The sequence below is a fragment of the Canis aureus genome, chromosome 19, assembly GCF_053574225.1.
Source record: "Canis aureus isolate CA01 chromosome 19, VMU_Caureus_v.1.0, whole genome shotgun sequence".
NCBI classification, from domain to species: domain Eukaryota; kingdom Metazoa; phylum Chordata; class Mammalia; order Carnivora; family Canidae; genus Canis; species Canis aureus.
Window position 1 is genome coordinate 36297053 of NC_135629.1, and position 10055 is coordinate 36307107.

Sequence of the window (10055 nt, forward strand, 5' to 3'; positions counted from 1 at the left end):
AGACGGACAAAACCCAAGTCTTAAAGCTCCATCCCTGTGCCAATAAGTAGTTTGAAAACAGTGTCCGTCAGGATCCATATGTTTTCTGCATGTGTAAGAATACTCTTACACAGGGGGCTTACTTCATAACTGAGATTCTTTTTCATTTAATTCAGTCATATTAGATTATGGGGCTGATTATGATCATATCCACAAATCAGTATTTTAACAGAGTTTCCATGGAAACACTATATGCCCCTGTTTTTTAACTTTTTGGACAAGGCTTTGCCTGTTTAACAACTTGAACAAGTTTGACGAGGGCAACATGTTTTGTTTAAGTTTCATTAGCTGGGGCCAATGTTTCCTAATTGCATTACCAGGAGAAACATTCACGGCATGACTCGTACCATGGAGAACCTCCCCTCTTCCAGCGTTTGATTTGCTTTAATCACTGGAGAACAGGAAACATACCAGGATTGCCTTGTCTTATCAAGTTTTAAATGTGTTAACTGGTTTTAAATCTATGAAATAATCTCCCTTATTAAATGACAAAGTTAGTCTTGTTAAGAGGATCGTCATTTATGCCTATAGATCCATTTATTTCTCAAAATGCAAACATACAGGTACCTTCGGCTCCCTGCTGCAGAGGTGAACTCATTGTATAAACTCATTGTATAAACGCAGATCCTTTTCTGCGTGTGGATTTCGGAAATATTCTACGCCCCCCCAAATCCTCCCCCCTCCCCACCCCCACCATGGTGAAAAAAAATAATCAAACTCAGAAGAAATGCAAAAATGATATCCAGGAAATAAGAACTTTTCATAAAACAACCTGTTTCCTTCCTTTTTTTTTTTTTGTTGTTGTTGTCTTTTTAGACATTAACACCCACAGGACCGGAGACGTTTACTTGCAACAGTCCACAATTTGGAAACGGCCTGTATGAAATTTTGAGAATCCTGTACTATATAAAGACATGGGGGAAGGGGGCTTTGTGGATTGAAGTCAGAGTTCACCATGACAGCATATAAAACATATGGCCCGAAGCTCCGTGAGATGTCTGAGTCTGAAATGCTGGTGAAGCTTAATAAAATATCAGCAAGGAATAGTTTAATTTTACAGCATTAGGCACCGGGGCAGTAATTTGAGTGGGGCGAGCTGTATTTCAATACATCAAAGTATACTATACTACAGGGAAGCGGAATATATTTTTAAAAGACCGGCCTTCCCTGCTCAGAATGACTTGAGACTCAAAAACTTTGCTTTCTGCAGGAGGATAAGTAGAAAACAGTTTCGCTCTCCCAAGAGCTACCTGTCTTACTTTTTAAACTGCGGATGCACCTCCAAGGCTAGCTGATCTGTCTCCAGGCTGAGGCCTTTTAGTCAGGGCCTGCGGTTTCCCACAGAGTAGAAACCAGCCCGAGGAGCAGCGTGGCTCCCGCCTGACCAGGGGATCCACCTGTCCTTGGGGAGGGCCGTCAGGCTGGCTCCATCCCCTCGGCCCTCTGCCCTCTTTCCGGCTGCTTATCCCAATCCTAGCATCCTCTCCTCTGGGCTGTGACCTGAAACTCCTCCGTGTGAAGGGGCTGCCTTTCCGACTTCCACTTTGGTCCAGGGCATGCCGTGTCCTGAGTCTGGCTGTTCTGAAGCGGGCGCAGCCCAGGGGCTCTGTTGGCACGGCTGTCCGAACCCTCGCCTGGGTGGAGGGGCAGGGGCAGGTCCATGAATGGCCATGCTCCTCCTGCTCCCGGTCTGCAGATCAAAGGGAACCCTCTCCTTCCTGCCCAGCCACCAAGCGAGGGTGGGCCTGCGGGGGCAGCTTCTGAGCAGGGGAGCAGCCATGACAAATATGCCCAAGATCTCACCGATAGCAGCGTTCTGGGGATGGACCAGATTAGCACTAACTCGGTGCACAAAGTGCCCTGCTTTCCTCACCTCCGGCCCCCGAATCCTTTTCCCACCGCGCAGCCACAGCACGAGGCGGTGGGCCCTCGCCTTGAGAAGCAGCGGGTGGCAGGGACCTCCTGGGAAGGACACCTTGCAGGCCCAGTGGAAGCATTCTTTGCACCCGGTCTGGTTTGCGTGGGCTGTGTCTTGGAGGGCCCTTCCTGGGCTTCTCCCCTGATGAAGGGAGGGGTCTGAGAAGAGTACATCTGAGGTAAAAGCACACAGGACTTGAAAGGACTTTGGAATCAGGCAGCTGGGGGTCCAAGTCCCAGCTCTACTACTTTTAAACCCATTTCTGGCAAGTGACTCGCCCTCCCCAAGACTCAGGTTTTTCCACAGTCAGATGTAGAAGATAACAGTCCCCCACTCCTGGACTGGTGGAGGAACCCACGATCCATGATCGTCTCCAGGTAAGCACCCTGAGTCTGAGGCTTGCCGAGTGTTCCGTGGGTTGAGAGGTTTTATTTCAGCCCCAGGAATTTAGGGACTTTCTGTTGTCAGTCAGAGCACTCGGACTTCTAGACAGAGAAAGAACTAAACAAAAAATAAGCTGCTAATGCACAGTGCCCACCACTGCAAATGTGATGGAAGCAGGAGAACAAAATGGGGAACCAGAGTCAGTCTGCGGGCCCTCATTTGTTCCCCTTTCAGATGGACTTCCTCTGCACCAGACATCATTTTCTTAAGCTAGTGGATGTGCTCTGCTAGAGAGTTTCATGAGACCACCAGCATGAGGCTCCCTGCTGGCCTGCCGCTCCCAGCAAACCCTCAGCAGTCACAGGGAGGTCCACCTGGGGGTCACCCGTGAGTCCAAATGTGGGAACACGAAATGCCTGTGCCATCTCCCCACCACCTTTTCTGAAATCCTATTTCTAGTGCAAGCCAACGTTCTCCCATGAAAATGCACAGGCCCCAACTTAACCCCCTCCCACTGTCCTAAAATTGTGTTTCTCTTTTCAAAAGGTCATTCTTTAAGAAATGAAGACCTCATTTTTATCACTGTAGAAAAAAATACCATGTTCCTGAGGGCAAGGAGAAAATACAAAATCTACATCAAGATGTAGAAGTTGGGGATTGGGGGGATGGGTTGGGGGTGGTAAGTGGGCTCTGTCCATAGCTTCCTAGGCCATGATTCAAATTCTCCCCTCAGCAAAATGGCACTTGGCCAGATTTGCAAATGGCAAGGATCTACTTCAGGAACAGCAACTAGGATTACATTTGCATGATGCCATCCATTGTCTGCTGGTGTCTGCTTTGAACACTGGGCTAAAAAGCATTCTGAGGCCATGAGGCCGTGGTAGGCCCCATGGAGCTGCTGGAGGGGCCACTGTGCCCCTTGAGCCTACAAAATAGGTAATTGTGGCACTTATTTACCACCCCTGGTCACTTATTTACATCCACGCTAACATATACACGAGCACCCAGGAGGGCAAGTTCTGTTACACCAACGTAGCCTATGAGTGTCAGCAGGGCTAGCTCATCCTCAACCACACTGGACTCGGGCACCTGTGTGGGGGTAATGACAATTCCCTTCTGAGCCTCTCAGGCATGTGTGGAATGGCTTTGCCACAACCCCATGCTATAAGTTACAGCTCAGGTTTTGATGAACATGGACTGGGATTTCCTCACACCTGCCACCTCCCTCAGAAAGCATTCTGAGGACAGAAAGATGCAACTCTCTAGTTACTGTGAGCAGTAGAGCTGTCAAAGGACCCTGCCTGTGAGGTGACTGTATTTCCCAAGGTACATTACAGGGTGTATTACGGGGTCTAAGCCCAACCCCAACACCAGGCAGCAAGCAGCATTCTTGCAGAGGTGTGGGTGTCTGAGACACAGTTTTCAATATTAATAAAACACTTATAGTGGAAGATGGGGGTGGGGGAACTCCACAACCAGCTTCTTTACCTCTCCTCCAGCGTCTGCTTGCCAGAGTCCCTGCCCTCACCATCTGTGCTGTAGCCACACTGGCTTCTGGGAAATCCTCAGGCACTGTGCCATCTCTCTGGTCTCTCAGCCTTTACCTGGAAAGTCTTTACCTACAATGGCCCTTGCCCCTTCCCTTCTCTGCAGTACACTCTCATCCAGCCTTCAGATTGCAGCCTGGTTATAACATCCATTGCGTGGCTGCTCCAAGATTCCCAGTCAGATTCTCTGACTGAATTCTAGGACAGTACCATGTACCTCCTCTTCCTAGCACTTTGCATGGCTGTGGTTTTTCAGATGTTTGTCATACGGGCCATTTGGATTGCAGGTCCACTTATTTTTCTGTGTCTTATGTTCATGCCCAGAACATCCACAGATGCAGAGCTTAACAGGTAAGGAGCACTTAAGATGCCTTAAGAAAGAAAGAATACACAATGAAACCTATAGCTAACTTCTGGAGAGGAGATGAGATGGGAGTCCCTCTATTACACCCTGTTTTCATGTAAGAGTGTTTTTACCTTTAGGAGACATTTAAAACACCAATAAGAATAGAAATTCTAGTCTACTACTAAGAAGTAAACCCTGCCCATTCTCAGGACTGCCTCAGTAGACTTAGCCATCTTAGTTCTTGGTCACATGCAGCAGTGGCATGCCGCTGCATTTCCAAATACCTTCATGGTAGGAGCAAGTTGAGGCCATGGATAGAAACGTATAAACATCAGCTATAGCAGTGGAAAGCAGTTTGCTGAGTTTATTTTCTCCTTGGCCCTCATTAGAATCACAAATGAAATGTTGACAACACATGAAGGAGCCTGCTTGTTGAACACAAATGTTTCCACTCCTATCAACCTCGAAACTCCGATAGTCATGCTTCTTGATGAAAGCAGATTGCCTCTGGGGAGCTGACGACATACTTTCTCTAATTACCCAAGGATGGGGAGAGGGGCCTCCTACCAGGGACATGCTGACTAGAGGAAAGATGGGTGGGCAAGCCTTGAAAAAGCAACAGCACAGGCACATAGTAGGTGGCCCATGTGGGCTTCTTGGATGAAGTGAAGAACATTACTCTCACACCAGAATGGGGATTTGCCCATTATAAATATGGATGGAAGCTGCGTCCATGTCAACATAGGACCTTTATTTTATCAACAAACATCCCATGCCGAGGTACAGTCACATGACTCCAACAACCAACTTTCTTTTGTTTGTGGAACTATTTTGAGGACCATCAGATAGGTTGAACACAAATTCACTTAGATTGAACTGATTCTAGCCAGATAACACTTACATGCCCCTGCTTTATAGTCCATAAAGATGGTCAACCCTGTCACACAGCAAAATGTTCCCTTGCTTAACTCACTTGTTTTTGTTCCAAACAGATTAGTGTTAAGTACGTACAGCCTCAGTGTCTAGTTGATATATGCCATACAGACAGAATAATAGGAAAGATACTAGCTCCTGTACATTTTTTTTCTCCGAGTCTTACATAAAAATATTATTTAACCTTCCCTGCAAGCCTGCCAGTTGGGTTCCTTTGTATAGGTGATGAAATTGAAGATCAGGGAGGTTAAATAATTTCTTTAAGCTCTCATAGCCAGCAAATGTTGAAGGCAGCCTTTGGATCTAGATGATTTCAGCCCATATTTCATGCTTTTAATAGGGACACTGTTATAGAATGAAATGGTGGGACCGAAGAAGGCTGCAATAACGAAAAGGAGTCCTGAACAGTACCGCATCCATAACTGATGGGTTACAGTGTAAGTCCCACCTGAGACAATTGTGTTTTCTAGGACATTTCCAAGCTACTTGTATCAAACAGTTAACAAAGAGCAAATCTTAAAGAGAAAAAGGCAAAACACAGATTCATTGTTGCATCACCATGCACACACGCTAAATAGTAACTTGAAACTATGAAAACACACTGTCACCTATTTCAGAAACCAAGCCATAGTGTCAACATAAAAGCACAAAAGCAAATATAAATTCACCAAGAAGAGCTGCACAAAACACTCATTTGATGTGCAACATGAGTAAACAATCAACCATGAACATAAATTTGATTCCAATTTATATTTCTGGGGCAGGGACAAAAGTAGCCAATCAAAAGACCTAAATCAAACAGCATGACAGTGTGAGGCCTTGGCCAAGCCTCCTAAGCTGCCATGTTTCTCCATCTTTTTGTTTCTTTGTTAGCTGTGTATCAACCAGCATCTGTCTATGTTTATTCCACCAGCCGCATGAGCTCACTCATTAACCTTTAATCATACTGATCTCAAATGCATCTTTATCTTCATATATGTTCTATATGCAGGCAAACCGAGTGCTGGAAGGTTGAGAGGTTGGGAAAACCCTGGAATGTGAACCCTGTACTTCTTCTAACCTTGACAATGCAGGATGGATGAACCAAAATAATGCACAAAAAGCAAAAACCAGTTGAGGTCTGCCTCTGCTCCTAACCAAAGGACTTCTGAGACTTGATTCCTGGGAAGCTGCACAGTGTTAGTGTCCAACAAAGTCAGGTGCAGTCTTTTCATGGGTAACAGATTCAAGGTGATGAGATGATCAGTACTGACTCTGATATAACAAATAAAGATTGCTAAAGAGCACCCCACAGACAGGTAAGTTCTTTGAAGGCCAAGAGCCAGGGTGCTGTGTCTTTTCTAGTTCCCACAGCATCTAGCTCAGACTTGGGCTCCATAGACAAGTGGGTACTGGGAAGCAGTCTCATACACTTAGGCATTGTCTTTCTCAGTTTTAGAGAGGGTGAAGGCACACATTTCATACCCACTAATTTTATCCGCTATCTGGAGACCAGGTAAAGGGAGTTTAAACTCAATGGCTGGTCATATAAACTGAATGAGCTGAGGTAGCCCTAGGTAGGAATTTTTACTTTATTAAAAAGATAAGACAGAATGAGGAGGTGTACATGTCCTTCCTACCTTCTCACTGGAGAAATCCTGTGGCAGTCTTGGTTTTCCACTGAGCGGCTCAAAAGGAAACTGTATTCTTATTTTCTGAGTTAGGGAGAGCTTCCACATAATTAAATTTGTAGCTTACTGTCAGAAAGAATGGACTATATATATATATAAAATAACTTAAGACATGAAATAGGACTTAAGACACAAGACTACAAGTTTCCTGATTACTTTCCTTCATCTGAGGACTCACAATCCACATATTTGCAATACATATGCTGGACACCCCAGGCAAGTTACTTAACTTTTCTGTGCTTCATATCTGTCGTTCGTGCATTCGTTCAACATTCAACATTCATTCTGTACTACACGGTATTACAGAAACTATGAGAAAAAATAAAAGAAACCATCTTAAGCTTATAGGCTAGTGAGTTGTTGTCACCTTTAAGTGAGATAATACAAATAAAGTGTAAAGGCAGACATCATCGCTAATGCTCTAGGACTCTTCTTCCAAAGCACACACTTAGACTACATTTCCCAGCCTCCCTTGCTGTTAGATATGGTCACGTGGTTTCATTCTGGCCAATGGAATGTAAGCTCAGTGATAAGTAACATTTCCAGACAGGGACCATGCCTGACCCTTATCTTTTTCCACCATCAGCCTGCTGATGGAAAGAGTACTAAGAACTAAGAACTAAGAGGAACGCATAGTGACAAGATGGAAGGAGGCTGAATAAGTGCATGAAGGCTGGCCCCTGTCCACCTCAACTAGACTGTGATAAGAGCAATAAATCTGGAAGTTTACTCACTGTAGTAGCTGTTACATTGAGGATTTGTATTTAACCAGTACAAATCCTCAGCGACATCTGGCCCATTGTAAGAACTAAATAAATAATACGATAGCCATTGGAAAATATATTCCTAGTTCACTTGCTATATGTTTTATAAGACCAAAGGGATAAAGAAAAAAAGAAAGAAACAAGGAAGGAAGGAAGGAAATAATATTGAGGTCTTTTAAGTAGCTCTGTATAAACTTTATATTTGGGTGCCATTTGGTCATCTACAACCCTAGGGAAATATTTCCAAATGCCAAATTTCCTCCACAACCAAATGAAATTTCTGCATGGATTTACAGTGCCAAGGTCTTTCTCTGAGCTATACTGGGCAGCAGCTGTCACTTGGCCTGGCTGCCTCCCCCGAGTCAGATCACTGCAGCACCTGCTTTGGATGGGGGCCTGCTGGTGGGGATGGGGTAAAAAATTTGCCATGATTTTACCAAAGCATACATTAAAACTGGGAAAAATATTCCATGCATTATGAGGTCTGTTCACATGTGGCGATGACTTGGCAGAGAAAGATATGTATGACTTTGGGGACAAATTCTCATAGAGTGAGACAAGCAGAACTCCAGGATTCTATACTGGCACATAAAACTGAGCTGGTTTTTTTTTTTTTTTAAGATTTTATTTATTTATTAATGAGAGAGAGAGAGAGAGAGAGAGAGAGAGGCAGAGACATAGGCAGAGGGAGAAGCAGGCTCCATGCAGGGAGCCTGACATGGCATTTGATCCTGGCATTCTGGGATCATGCCCTGAGCTGAAGGCAGATCCTCAACCGCCGAGCCACCCAGGTGTCCCTAAAACTCAGCTGGTTACTAAGAATCATCTATCTCAAATATTCCAGTAGGCGAAATGCTCCTCTACATCCTACTTAACAAAAGTTAACTCTTCTTTTCCTTTGTATTTTAAAAATTACAGATATAACACATTTGTTGTAGCAAGTTGAATATGCAGAGGTATAAACAGAAAAAGTTAATTTTCCTCTTTCCTTAAAATGTCCCTGTCTTCTGGGAAATCAGTATTATTAATCTGGCATCTGTCCTTCCCTACTTATTCCATCTTCAGACAAATCAATGCATATTTTTAGGGTTAATCCCTCCACCTCTGCACTCTTACTTTTTTTTTTTTTTTTTTTTTTGGCAACATAAATAGGATTACACAATATATATTCCTATTCAAATTGCTTTATCTAACCTAACAATGTATTATGAATACCTCCCAGGTGAGTATATTTAGCTCTAACTTATTTTTTTTATTAGTCATACATTACCTGGGAGAAAGAGCTATCACATGTTTGCTGGATTTCAAACTTCATCAATTTTAAATGTTAATAATTGTTGATTTCTTTGGATGTGAAATGTTTAAAAGACCAATTTATATTAGGAAACATTCTGACTTAAAAGGGACAAAAGCATATAAGACACACACACATATATTTACATATATATATGAAATATATATATATATATATATGAAATATGTAGAAGCTAGGAAATTCTTGACACCTCAGTGCAGCAGTAACCACAGTATTATTCCAAGGGTGTGTCTGAAGCAAGTTGCGGCATGAGAAACTGGGCCCTTGACTAGGTCTTGGTACTAAGAACCCTCACAGGGGAGCCTCCCCTCTACAGAGCTCCTTGGCCTGACCTGACATTTGGCATCTCTGTTACTCTCCTGCATGCACGGTTGTCTTGTTACTCTCAGATCTGTCTCACCAAGGGAGGGAGAGAGGAAAGGCACTACAGGCATTAGCATGCCTGTCACACTCCCCCCCTTTGTTCTTTGGGCTGAGGTCAGATGAAAAAAATCAATCAGACTCCACATCCAAGTCCTTCAACGTTCAGAAGGCTTCCCCTCCAAGTGTGCACTGCCCATTTTTTAATCGCCTGTTAGAGTCAGCAGGAGCAAAATAGAACAGTAAGGCACGTCTCCCAGAAACCCAACAGCTATGTGAGTTCTCTGTGTGCTCCCAGGTTATCCACATTTTAGGTGAGAACAGCCAGTCCAGACTCCTTGGGGCTAATAGGAGATGCCACTTTTGCTCATTTGCTCTGACAGACCCGTGCTATGCACTTAACACATATCCCTTGGTCCTTCTTGTGCCATATGAGGTAGCTGCTATTTGCATTCTATTGATGAGGAAGCCGGGATTCAGAGAGAGCCTGTGGTTTGCCCAAGGTTACTCAGCTTCAGAGGATAAGCAGCATGAAAGTCTACTTCCTCAATTAGCCACACAGTCTGGCTTTAGCTGCAGGTGTCATGACTGTCTACAGTTTGTCATGAGAATGACAAAGTTTTAGACATAAGAATACTCTAATAATCATTCTTTCTCAGTTTGTAGATGAGGAGACAGGCTGGTGGGTATGGCTAGCAGAGTGGATGATAGGTGGTGGTGGTAGAGAAGAATGATAGCTGGCTAGGGAATGGGATGGGGCAAGGCTTGCAAACTATGGT

General features: G+C 44.2%; 1 protein-coding gene across 6 annotated transcripts in view; it reads right to left on the reverse strand.

Annotated features, from left to right (window-relative positions):
* The window catches only part of CACNA2D3 (calcium voltage-gated channel auxiliary subunit alpha2delta 3), an 832272-nt gene that overhangs the window by 112144 nt on the left and 710073 nt on the right, over positions 1-10055 (reverse strand). The gene's annotated exons all lie outside the window — the stretch shown is intronic.